We start from the raw sequence: 12,609 nt of genomic DNA on the forward strand, positions 1-12,609 counted from the left end.
GAAAAGTACGTTTGATTGAGCTGAGTTTTACGTCTATTACGACTCAATTTTATGTCAAAAATGACGCTCGTATATGTCAGTCCCAGAGCACCTAAATTTACATGATTTTTTTTAAGTGTGTAGATGATTTCCTGCAACGCTTTCATTGCAATCAAGATAGGCGCTGCTCGATTGGCTCTGGCTTGGACAGTTCGTTTGGCTCAAAACCAATCAGTCCGCTCCTCTCTTATACTAGACCCTTTCTAGGTAAAGCCCTACAATAAAAGTATGGACGACTGTCACCACAAAACTGAAAAAAAGCTGTTCCAATCGAGCAAAGCGGTGCATTTTGACGGTTCGATTGGAACAACTTTTGACAGACGTCCATATTTTTACTGTAGGGCTTTATTTCTAGGTGTTATACACGGCTTACATATACCAGGCTAGCTCATTAGATAGTAAAAATCAACCGAAGTAGGCCGAAGTGACGTCATCAGAATCGTTAAAGTAAATAGTGCAGAAGGAAACATTTTTTCACAGCTCTCGGGTTTTCGATGTGGCTCGCGGGATATGAATTCATCCGGGTTTTTAGCACATGGTGGCAAACCCGGAACTCAAGCAGCTCTAAGAAATTGCATTTAATTTTGTAGAGGTTCCTAATAACTTCGTGTAACGGCAGCAGTTCCCCCTGACATCAAACATCCAACACAAACTTGAGCATCGGAACCGGTCCCTTCGGGGTGTTTTCTTATGGTACCCGATGAGATCCTACGAGGTAGGTGGAAACGGGGGTGGAAGGCCGTTTCTTCGGCAGGAATTGGCTGTTGCTCAGAAAATCATGGATGGAAGATTCGAGGGCAAGAGGTAACAATCCGTTAGCTTTTTAAATCGGTGATTTTATTGTTGTAGCATTTTCCATTGTATTGAATGTGGTTAACATGAACTTTATCTGACCGCAGATGTAAAATTTTTATTAGAAAAGTTTGAAAATTGATGTATATTTACAATGAAAACTTGTTTGTTTATTTCACCGATGCTGATGACGTCACACAAAACATGACAGGAGTGGAGTAGCTAGCCTTGTATATGTAAGCCTTGGGTGTTATATAATTAACGAAAGGAGATACAATTTGGAGATCATGGATTTTTTCAAATTATGAAGATGCGATTTGTCAACAAACATGAATGTTCATCTAGGTGCTGCCCGGTATGAACGAAGAGCTTGTGTGATTTTTGTTTGCTACGACTGTAATTTGATGATTCACCGGAACTACGTTTATCCAGGTGAATTGCGGATTCAGAGACATTTTGAAAGCTCCAGCCACGGTAATGATTATGAAGCATCGATAGTATTTACGAGACTAGATCTCTATTACGATCAAAAAATAATTATCCTGTTCGTACGTGAGTTTCAGCTGTAGGAAAATAATTTAGAATTTGCTTGCCTCACAGCAGTTTTGAAGATTTCATTGATTTGCTTTATGAAAAATAATGTTGACAAAAATTAATAAAACGAAGTAGACTGGAACCGAACCTTGGACGTGAATGGCCAATACACGGAGCCCGTGTATTGGCCATTCGTCTTGCAAAGCTTGGGAAAATTAAATGGTTAAAGCCGTATAGAAGCTACCCTATATTAGACGAAAATCATCAGGGTGTCGACTCAATGAAGAAAACAAAATTCCCTGATATTTCCAGATTTTCCAGTAATTTTCAGTGCCCGTTTTTGGCAACACAACCCACTCAGCTATCACTTTGCTCAGATTAGATATATATTAGCGCTTTCTGGACATTTTTTCATTAAATAACACGGGACCTATAACCCATGAAGAATGGTGCAGTACAATTTCAAATTGAATGAAGCGTTCGATACATTGTATAGAATACAAAAAAAGACAGAAATGTCGTTTGGCAACACGGGAAGGCATCGTATTTTTTAAATACTCGCATTTTTAACGTCGTAAACGCCAGCTATGCAGTTCAAGCAGTAACCGGGATTTTACTATGATTGAAAGCGACGTGTGATGGAAACTGCAACCATCTCGATTTAATCTACAAAAAAAGGCTTAATCGCTTAAAGTTTTCAGCATGTTCATGATCCGTTTCTACCTCGATTTACTCACTGATACGAGAAGAGGTCCTTGACATGGCAATTTTCTCACCCTTAGAAGTTTTTTTTTCTGACTGCTTCCGAACTCAACCCTAGGGCCATAAATTCATCCAGATTTCCTCCTTCTTCATGGTGACCAGCAAATCTCGATTAGCAATTTCACGGTTTTTCTCCCGGAACTTTGGAAATTTTTAAGCATAAAACTGAATGAGATTGAGCCGAAGCTTGGATGGGTAATTTCTAAGACAGCAGCACCTTTGCTGGATTTTGAATTTGGTTTTGCGACAGGTTCAAAGTCTTCGCTCAAAACTTTACCAAATAACGGCTTTACTTCCCTTCCAAAAAAAGGCATGATCAGAGATGTTATGCCTCAGAACATCCCGACGGCGCCGACTGGGATTGGGCTGCTGGAGTAAGAGGTAATCAGGCTTACCACTACACTATCGGCACCGCTGAAAATTTTTTTAATAACAGTCCAAAAAATCCCCGTGGAACACTTCCAAACATTCTTAAAATTCGTCCTTAGATTCTCTTCGAATTTTAAACTCTTTCTGAAAGTTCACGTGAGATTTAATTTTTTCACCTCAGATTCTCGACCAACAATTGAAAAGGGTATATAAGCTTTTGTGAGCAAAACGAGTAATCTCCCTTCTCGGCCAACACCATCGAGCAGGGGAAATTCTCCTGCAGATAATTGTCTTCAAATTTTGCTCTGCAATATCTTGGAGTTTTCCTCCAAATTTTTCTTGAAATTGCATAGAATTCTCATTACAAATTCTCTAGAAATTCCATTCGAAATGAGCTTGGAATTATCGTCGGAAATTTCTAATAGATCTTCACATAATTATTTTGGAATTGTACCCTCAAAATTTGCTTCGCTTGACTCAAGAAAATTATTCCGGATAATACGCTCAACCAAAGCTAGTTAATTCGGATTCCTCCGGTGGGAAATCGTAAAAACAAGTCAAGGTCAAGGTTGTCAAGGCAATGCTTGTTTACGTATATTTGAATCATTATTCAAGCATGAAAGTGCTACTGAACAATCAAAAAGTAATCTTCCCACGCAAGACCATTATCCTAAATTCTCTCTGAACTAATCAGGCTGTTAAGAACACAATAAGGAACAATAACTAGAAGTATTCAGAAAATAAGATGTTGATTATCTTTTCTAAAAGCTGGGTTTAGACAAGGCAGGTCAATTAATCATGTTACCATGCTTCGGCGAAAATTTTCCTTCATATGTCACTGCTGTTCTTTAAAGGTGACATCTATCAGAAATTACGCATACACTTAGCTCCGCTAATTGTTAACAGAGGGCAGTGCGTTCAAAACATGTATGGTACCTCTATATTTGCAGTTAGATTAGCATCCGAGGTCCATCCTTTTTTACATATTCTGCGCAAAAAATACTTTTTAAGCCCCGCCCCTGGCAGGATTTATATTTTGAGTGTATTTTGAGCAGAATATGTAAATAGGAGGGACTTCGGATGTTGATCTAAATGCATATATAGAGGTACCAGACATGTTTTGCAGTATCATGTTGAAAGATTCAGTTCGTGAGAGCGAATTTTCTCTCTAAAATTTGAATGACTATAGTCTCCCGATTCAGTGTCTGGCCATGAAGGCTGTACGTAAAGCAGGTGAGTGATTTTTTTCTGCAGAAAGTGATGATGGAACATTTGGAAGCATTCAATACCATCCTATTCCTATTCAAGTAGCAAAAACGTCCAGCTGTTGTTGAAGGAAAACTGAATCACTACGATTCTTTACGACAAAATACAGTTTAAAATCATGCGCATAAGATAGTTTCGGACACCTGATTGAATAGTGAATGTCATTCAAATACAGCAGAAATACGAACGGCCCAATATGACTACCTTGGGTATACCAGAAGAAACCGGAAACAACTGAGAAATACGGTCACCTATTTTCACTGACATTTGATGACCGGTGAGGTAAGAACGAAGCCAATTTAGAAGGGGACCATGGAAGCCTACTAATCGCTATAATTTGGCAACAGCAATCTTGTGGTTCATTTTATCAAACGCAGCAGAGAGATCCGTGTAGATAGCATGTTAGCCGTGTATTACAAAAAGGCGTATTAGCGGTCTTGTTGGTTACATGGGATTCTTAGGAATCTCAATCTCGATTTTAAATCAAGATTTAAAGCAAAATAACCACTTCACTGTTTGACACTAAACTAACAGATTGGCAACTCGATCCTATACAAAGTACCACAGAGGTGCGCTAAGATGGTGATTTTTGCTAATGTAATCATATTTATTTAACATAGTTCCAGTGCTCCAAAATTGATGAAATTTTGGATTTCGGTTCCATTCCATTTTTTTCCTGCTAGATTTCATTTCACTGTGCAATGGTTTCCAAGACACTTCATATAACAGCCACAGATCTCATTCTAAATTACGTATGATTAACGTCGGGGCATGTGATCGGAAGGTGTTCCGTACCATCTACGGTGGAGTGCAGATGGATGACGGAACGTTGAGGAGGTGGGCTGAGCACGTCGTAACAATGCCGCACGATGACACAGTGAAAATGGTTCTCGAAAGCCACCCCACAGGAACAAGAAGAAGTGGTGCGCAGCGAGCAAGGTGGATCGAGCAAGTAGAAGGCGACCTGCGGACCCTTCGCAGACTGCGAGGCTGGCGAAGTATGGCCATGGATCGAGTAGAGTGGAGACGACTTCTTCGGATAGCAGAGGTAAGTAAGCATGTGATCCTGTGCACAGAAGTGTAGTCAGGAGTTACTGCACCCTTCGCAATCTTTTGAAATGACGCCCCTTTCCATATTGAAAAAAAAAAACGGCGTCGGTCCATCAACACATGGGTTCCCTGGCATCGGTGATTGGTATAAGGCTGCCCATGAGACAGTTGCGATCAGCTGACTTTTTTGTTTACCAAGAACTTTTGACAGATCACAGTAGAACTGGCAGTTTATTCTCATATGAATTTCTGCTTTGTTTATGTTTACATTCAGCACCATTAACACCAGATCATTCACACACACTCTATATTTCTAGCTGTCAGTTCCACTGAGAAACGTCTCTTGGATCACCTTATTGGCATTTACATGCGGAGACCGAAATAAACAACAAAGGTAAAAAGTGCCAGGTTTCTAAATAGAAACCCTACCAACAAATGTTTATGATGAACGCGTTTCAATGCATCAATACAAAAAACTTCGTTTCGGACAGAACTTGCTAAAATGCTTCATAGAAATGCCATGTGCTATGATTCCTGGTGAGGTAGCATTTAAAAACAAACCACAAGGGACAGCCCTATGAGGTTGTACGCAATGGTGACGTAGGACTACGTGGTCTTATATAATAAATCTTATTTGTTAGCTGCAGCATGAGTTTGTGTTATGTGTAAGAATTGGAATTTGAGCGGGGTTCTCCCTGTTTATACTCTTTAGTATGACGCGCTTGACATAGATGGCCCACAGCGACTCACGAAGAGCTACTGATTCTGACCAATAACGGTGCGGCTTCTTCCTTCTTATATGGATGCTCATGTGGGCTGCAGCTCGCTGCTTGCAGGCAGCCTTTCGTTGTGTACTGGAGAACAATGCTCAACGCTACGCGCCGAAAGTACTGCTGCTGCTGCTGATGCCGACGACCGGACACCACCACACACGGTGATTGGAACTGAATGCGATCAGCGGTTGCGGGCAGCCTTTATAGCTAGCTGCTTGTGGGGAGCTATTGGTTGTGTGCTGAAGAACACCACCACTCACCGCGTGGTGATTGAATAAACACCGTTCGATGAGACCGAATGGAATTCAACTTTGAAATCTGTGCTAGGGAAATTGATTTCCGCAGGATAATTTTAATTATTATAGTAACAGTTGCACATTCGTGCAATTTTCAATATTAACATTTTGAAAAATGATAACTGCGTAGGAATATTTCTGATCGAGTGGTGATAAAATTATTAAAATTGGTCCAGGGGCAGCTGAGTTATTAACGTTCAAAATCTTTCATAATTTTGTTATATGTTCCATTTTCGGTTTTCACAAAGTGTACTCCCATATAGAAATCACAGACGTAGGATAAGTGTGCCAGTTTTTATCCTATTGGTTCCCTAATTGGCCCTATCTTAAATTTCAATGCTAATCATTCTTCACCAACTTTAATTCAATGCCAGGCAAGAACATAGATTTTACAATATATCATATAGCTACGCAAATAGAACCTAAACATTATTTCAAATTTGAGCTAGTCACTAGGGCCAAAAACTGAAGCACTAGTGCCGTAACTGGCACATTTACTCTAGTAAATATAAATAACCAACTGTGTCACAACTTGCACTTGATTTTTTTTTTGTTTTATTAAGGAAGATGCACAAATGACATAACATTTTAGGGTGACCAGTCATGTAGAAAAATACGCTAAAAGAGGAAGGAGCACCATCGTTGGCGCTTCATCAAACGTAAACAAACGTGTAATGCTTGTTTACGTTTCATAAAGCACCAACTTTGGTCCCCTTCGCCCTTGTAGCGTATTTTTCTACAAGGTTGGTCACCCTAAAATGCTACGTCATTTAAGCTTTTTCCCTTAGAGATATTCAGCCCAAGGTGACTACAAATAGGTGTTCTAATGTGTCAAATTCATGATTCAGCCATGTTGAATTTTTGTATGGGACAGCGACCGAGTTTGTTTACAATTTGCTCTAAAACCGCACTTTCCCCCCCCCCCGCGACCTCCTCGCCTATATAGTGAAAAAGCTGTATCATTATTTATATACCCACCATGATTCAGCCTTTAGTTGGTTTATCTCTAACAACAGTACTTGATGGTATGAGTGACTCCAATTAAGAATTAAGTAGTTTTTATTTTGATAAAATGTCTTGTTTATCTGCTCAGCAACAACAACTTTTATAAGGCCAGTTGACCCTTACTAAATAATCGAAAACAAAACAACAACAATAACAATAAAAACAGTAAGTTCCCTAATAAAAAATACCATATACGAGCGATAACCCGAACGATAGAACTATTCCACAAATGGTTTGAATGATACCCCGAACACGTCGTTAAGCAAAATAACCATAACAATTTTATTAGGGTTAGGCTCTGAACCATTTGGTGGATTATTTTAACTTTTGGTTAAAATTTGACAGATGGAAAGTTATCGATTAACCCAGCTATCCGAGCGCGGTTACTTCTGAAGAACAAGAAGTAAAATTTTCACAACTATGGCTGAGTTCTTCTCGAAAACCGGTCGATCGACAGCACAAGGATTTTCGAACATAAACATTTCGAAAGTTATTTTCTATGTTCGAGAATCCCTGTGCTGTCGATCGATCGGTTTTCGAGAACAATTCAACCACAGTTGTCAAATTTTAACTTCTTGTCTGTCAGAAGTAACCACGCTTGGATAGCAGGGTTAATCGATAACATTCCATCTATCAAATTTTAACCAGGAGTTAAAATAATCCACCAAATGGTTCAGAACCTTAGACTGTGTTCCATTAGGTGAATTTTCACTTAAATTTGACACTTCGAAAATAAATTAAGATGTTCGAAAATCCCTCTGATTCGAGTTTTGTGCGACAAAATTGATTCCTTGTCTGTCAGAAATAAGTCTGGTACAATATTATTTGAAAAATTTCCATCTGTCAAATTTAAGTAAAAAATCACCACAGCCTTAGAATACCTTCACAACACGCTTTCCCTTCGACAGTAGATTACTTTGATGCAGCGAGATCTGGAAATATTATTGAATTTATTTGTAGCATTAGGTGGGAGCATGCGTTGACCCAGCACTGAAGAAAACATATTCAAAGTCTTCAAATTACTATCAATAGTATTTTTTTTTGTTTCATTTTGATTCCTGCAGTGACTTTTATTGATTACATTGTCGATTACTGAGAACTCGAAAACTGACGTCGCCGCACGATTCTAAAAATTGACTGCTCAAAATGTCAACAGCTTTTTCTGTAGAAGGGAGATTTTAGAATTACCAGCCAAAAATTTGCTTAACTTGCGAGTTTCGGTTTGTCATATAATACATAGACAAGTTTAGGTGAAGAGCTGAAGATCAATAGGCTTTCCTCCTAAAGTAATTGCGTCGAGACTGTTCTCATCGATTTTTCTCCTGCAAGGACTTCTGGCTGTGAACCTACATGTGCTAGACTGTGGCCTTATTGAGCAACGAACCACAGCACTCCGGCAAATTTGCATGACGATTTTTCCCCAACATAAATTCAAATCGGAACTTTACCAACCGCACTGCATGCCGGTGATTGTACAGTTTCGGAGCTTCGGAAACGGCAAATGCAATAAAGATGGCCGGCTTCCAAGGCCCAGACTATTTCACCATCTTGTGACACGGCTATCGGTAGACACCCCCCTCTTTCAGGAGGGGGCTTACGAAATGAATCACATTTTTCAACAATTTAGTTAGGTCACAGACATCCGCTGCCGGTCCAGACGGAACAGTCCATCACATGGCAGACATCTCGCCATTATTACATTTTGCAACATCTAAACGACGGTCGATCGGCTGAATCACGCCGCATGAGGGGAATTTTAAATTTAGAATAAGCACATTTTGCACTCCTGATCCACCACATGGCTTATCGGTTTCGAACTCAAAGGAAAGGAAAAGTGTGGTTAACACTTACGGATGCCCGTTTTTCCTGCTAGCGTTCCTGCACTAGCCGGTTAACAATTACACTCTCGCAAATTTGTACGATTCCGACCAACAAATGGCTGCCGTTTTTCACACTTCACTCCACCAAAGCCTGCAATGTTCAGCACCGCACTCTGGAAAAATCGCTCTGCACGTCTGCACGAGCCGAGTCGAACCTTGGAATGATAGTGCGTTGGGCTCCTCCGGTGTGGAAAACCCTTACCCGATCGCCCACACGAATGGAACGCCCTGTTCGTGTGCCTCACTATACCGGGTGGACCCAACACTCGTTCACATGAACCACCACAAAATTGTGAAGAAGGGAAAATCTAATCTATACCTCTAGTAAAGGATCTACTGCTAGCTAGCTTGCGAAAATTTTTGGAAAATTCACCACCATCCGACCGCTTTCTCAAGCCTCAATCACATACACTGAACTTTCCAAAGCAACCCAAATTGATCCAAAACGTTTTTCCTGTCGGGATTTTCCAGAAATTTTCACAAATTTTCAGGAGCTCATCGAAAAACGTACCACTTACCACGAGCACAAAGAAATGAAAGGCCGAATTTCGCGTGATTTCGCACATGCGCGACGATTATTTCGCGTCGACCAACGGCGGCGCCGTGACGGATCCCTGTCGACGTCGGTCGTCGTGACTCGTGAACCCGAGTTCGAAGACAGAGAAAGCAAACGGATGAACCCGCCTGTCTGCCTGCCACGAGGTGGGGGTCCTTGCCTCCGATCGTCCCGTCTGCAGATTGCTCGCTACTCCACGTGGCTGGAAATGTGCCTGACGGTCGGAGAGAGTGCATTCGCTCCCCATCCAGTACCACCAACCAGGCACACCCAGGCAAGAGTATTGATTTTCCTTCCAGGATACACGTCGAGCTATTGACTACATACCTACCACCACCACCAACTGTTGGCAAGTTCACCGAGCTGTTGTATTGAAGCAGCTCATCTCGGCCGTGCATGTCGCCCGGTGGCGGTAGCTGGAATGAAAATAAAGAAAAACGTAACATATGGAAACCGGCCTTACGATGTCAGAATTCTGCTTTTGCACAAATTCTGCACGAATAACATCTGGGAATCATGCGAAAATCCCACGCGTGTAGGATCGACAGGAAAAGCGACGGAAAAGAAACAATCGTCACAGCGTGATGATATTATTTGGGCTACCACATCTTTCTCGTGTGTATGTTTTTCCTCGTCTGCGCCGGCCGGGTGGATGACAAGAGATCCCCATTGGCATCGCCGAAGCATCAGCAGCAGCAGCTAGCGATGGGGTGGTGGGAGGCGAAAAGGAAGTTTGCCAAAATGCCAGATGAATTTTCTCTGACGTTCTCGTTCGTTGGAAAGCGAATAAAGGAAATGAATGAATGGCAGAAAACGATATTTCGCGAAGCTGCACTGCCATTCGCTGAGTCACTGACGATTTGCGAAGTTGGATTGACTTTTTTTGAAATAGTCGTTTGAATTGAAAACAGTTGATTCGGCACCTTGGGTTGTTGGGGAAATGGCGACTACGTCACTTGTTTTCCTATTTTCGTCAGGGTCCTTGAACGCTGATTTTTTGCATCAAGGCGCATCATATTCCGGACTCCAGAGGGAATCCAGGGCATCGTTTTGCAAAAAATTAACACTCTAAGACTGCATTCACCCCTAATGTTGTGCCCTAGAAGGTATTATTTTCATTGATTTTCAATAGTTGCGCTGTTGAAACAATAAGAATAGACATGGAGAAGAAGCTCCGGAGCAGACGGAACGTGGAGGAATCAAATGAACCGCGAATTGCACTAGCTGCTGGGAAAGCGCTATATCGTCCACACCGCAAAAAGACGAAGAGGCACGCAGCGGCATCGACCTGGTGGAAGGCGACCTGTGGAGCATTTGCAGACTGCGAGGCTGGCGATGCCACACACCAAAAGTTAATTTCGTGTTCCAGTAAATTGCTATTACTGAAAAAATAGCAACGCATTTCGGAAGCCTAGTGAGTTACTGAATGTTTCAGCAATACGAGCTATGTATCAAAATTAAAGACTGGAACGCGCAAAAATTGGTCGACAAAAAAAAATCATTTCTTTCAAAATTCATATCACAAAAATCTCATTTTTCTTTTGGTAGTTCAATTCATATATTTAAAGGAAATAATGTTCGTTTATTCTCTTGGTTTGTCAAATCCGAACTGCCGTGCCTTCCACTTATCCCCAGTTAGATTTAAACTGCTGCTCGTTTTCCATGGATTTATTAGTTTTTGTTTAGATTCCGTTTGACCAAGCTCCAATACCGCTCGATATGGCGGAGTTCTTGGCTGTTTGGAGGGTTGTGGTTTTTGGATACTGAGCATATTGACCACCCAATTTTTACTTTACTTGTCTCCAACAGTTTGTTAGCTGCAACCGTCAAAAGTCGTATCCTTCATCATCTGGATTGTCATCGGCTCATCTCCCAGATCGCAATGTACCTTCAGCGCAACTTGTCAACTTGTCTACTGTTGAGATCTCGTCCAGATCCCTGCATTCGACCATTGTCTCCTGAGACAGAGCTCTTAGGATACCTCAGAGGAAGAGGCACATCAAATAACATCAGAATTTGTTTGTTAGTTTTGTTTAGCTTTTCAGCCTTTTGTGTTCATGAATACATGCTCCTTATTCAAAGGGGAAACTACAGTGTAAATTTTGGTTGTAGTGAATAGTAATAAGGTTTGTACCTAACTGAGTTCAGCGTCAGAACGAAAGTGAACCAATGTTCGTGTATTTCTCTTTACGATAGCTCCAACTGTCATAACCTTTAATAATAATTGTTCGAAACCACACTATACCTGGATCGTACAAAACGATCCTCCTAATTCGTATACAATACAGCCTGCCAACATTCGAAAACATGTTCAATGGTAGTCATTTTGACTGTCCTGGACAACATTTGGCACATTCGAAATTGTTCCAGGTCCTCTAGAGAAATTGGTCTGTTTCTGACTAGTTTCAAAGGCTGTATTGCGATACCCTAAATCACATGAGAATTCAAATACATGTTTAATCGTAGTCATATCCAGTACCCAGGACTACATTGGACATATCCGTACATGTTCCGGGTGCCCCAGGGGAAAAGGTCAGTTTCTGATTAAGTCACATGATAGTTCATTCATCACATGAGCATCCTTGTAGGAATTTCTATTAGTAAGAAGGGTGATTAGGTGGATTAATTCTGGTTTTATAATAGTGAGAACTGATGGTATATTGCCTTATCCGTGATAAAAATCTTAGTCTTCTCACACACATACGGGCATAATAAGCCCCGCATCAACAGCAGTCAAAGAAGACAAAATGTTTGTTGTATCACAGCCTCTGTAGCGATGACTAATATTGTAATGTTTGTTTACTCTTCGTAATTGCAGTGCTGGTAGCGATCACTGGTGTCAAAAATAGTGATTTTAGTGACCATGTTGAAGAAATAAGTGACCAAATAGTGACTTATAGTTGTAAAAATAGTGACTAAAAAGTGACCTAAGAGAAAATAAATGTTTGATGTTTTAGACTTATTCACCAAGTATCTCATAAACACTTTATGTACGATATGAACCTTTAAAATGATAGATTCAATAGAAAGTGTATGGTCAAACCCACGGTATTAGCCAGGGTGTCTACTAACTGCAAAAACCTGGAAAACCGGGAATCCTTAGGACATTTTATTTATCCTTAAAATACCTGGAAGGCTCAGGGAAATTAATAAATTTCTTACTAAGGATATTTAAAGAAAAGAATGAATTTTAAAATACAAGCATTAAATGTTTCTCGTTATTTACATTCACACTTTTAACTTTATAGATCCACATTGGACTAATATTCAGCAACATATATATTTAA

General features: G+C 40.6%; 1 protein-coding gene across 2 annotated transcripts in view; it reads right to left on the reverse strand.

Annotated features, from left to right (window-relative positions):
- Positions 1-9,366, reverse strand: part of eEF1alpha2 (eukaryotic translation elongation factor 1 alpha 2) — a 45,796-nt gene extending 36,430 nt beyond the window's left edge. The window contains exon 1 of one of the 2 annotated variants that reach the window (XM_065227187.1): positions 9,278-9,366. The gene's annotated coding sequence lies outside the window, so the exon portion shown is untranslated. The remainder of the gene's footprint in view (positions 1-9,277) is intronic. The other variant, XM_065227188.1, reaches the window with a different exon arrangement.
- Positions 9,367-12,609: the final 3,243 nt, after the last annotated feature.

This window comes from Ochlerotatus camptorhynchus, unplaced genomic scaffold (genome assembly GCF_037179485.1).
Source record: "Ochlerotatus camptorhynchus isolate MF236.1 unplaced genomic scaffold, CSIRO-AGI_Acam_v1.1 ptg000267l, whole genome shotgun sequence".
NCBI classification, from domain to species: domain Eukaryota; kingdom Metazoa; phylum Arthropoda; class Insecta; order Diptera; family Culicidae; genus Ochlerotatus; species Ochlerotatus camptorhynchus.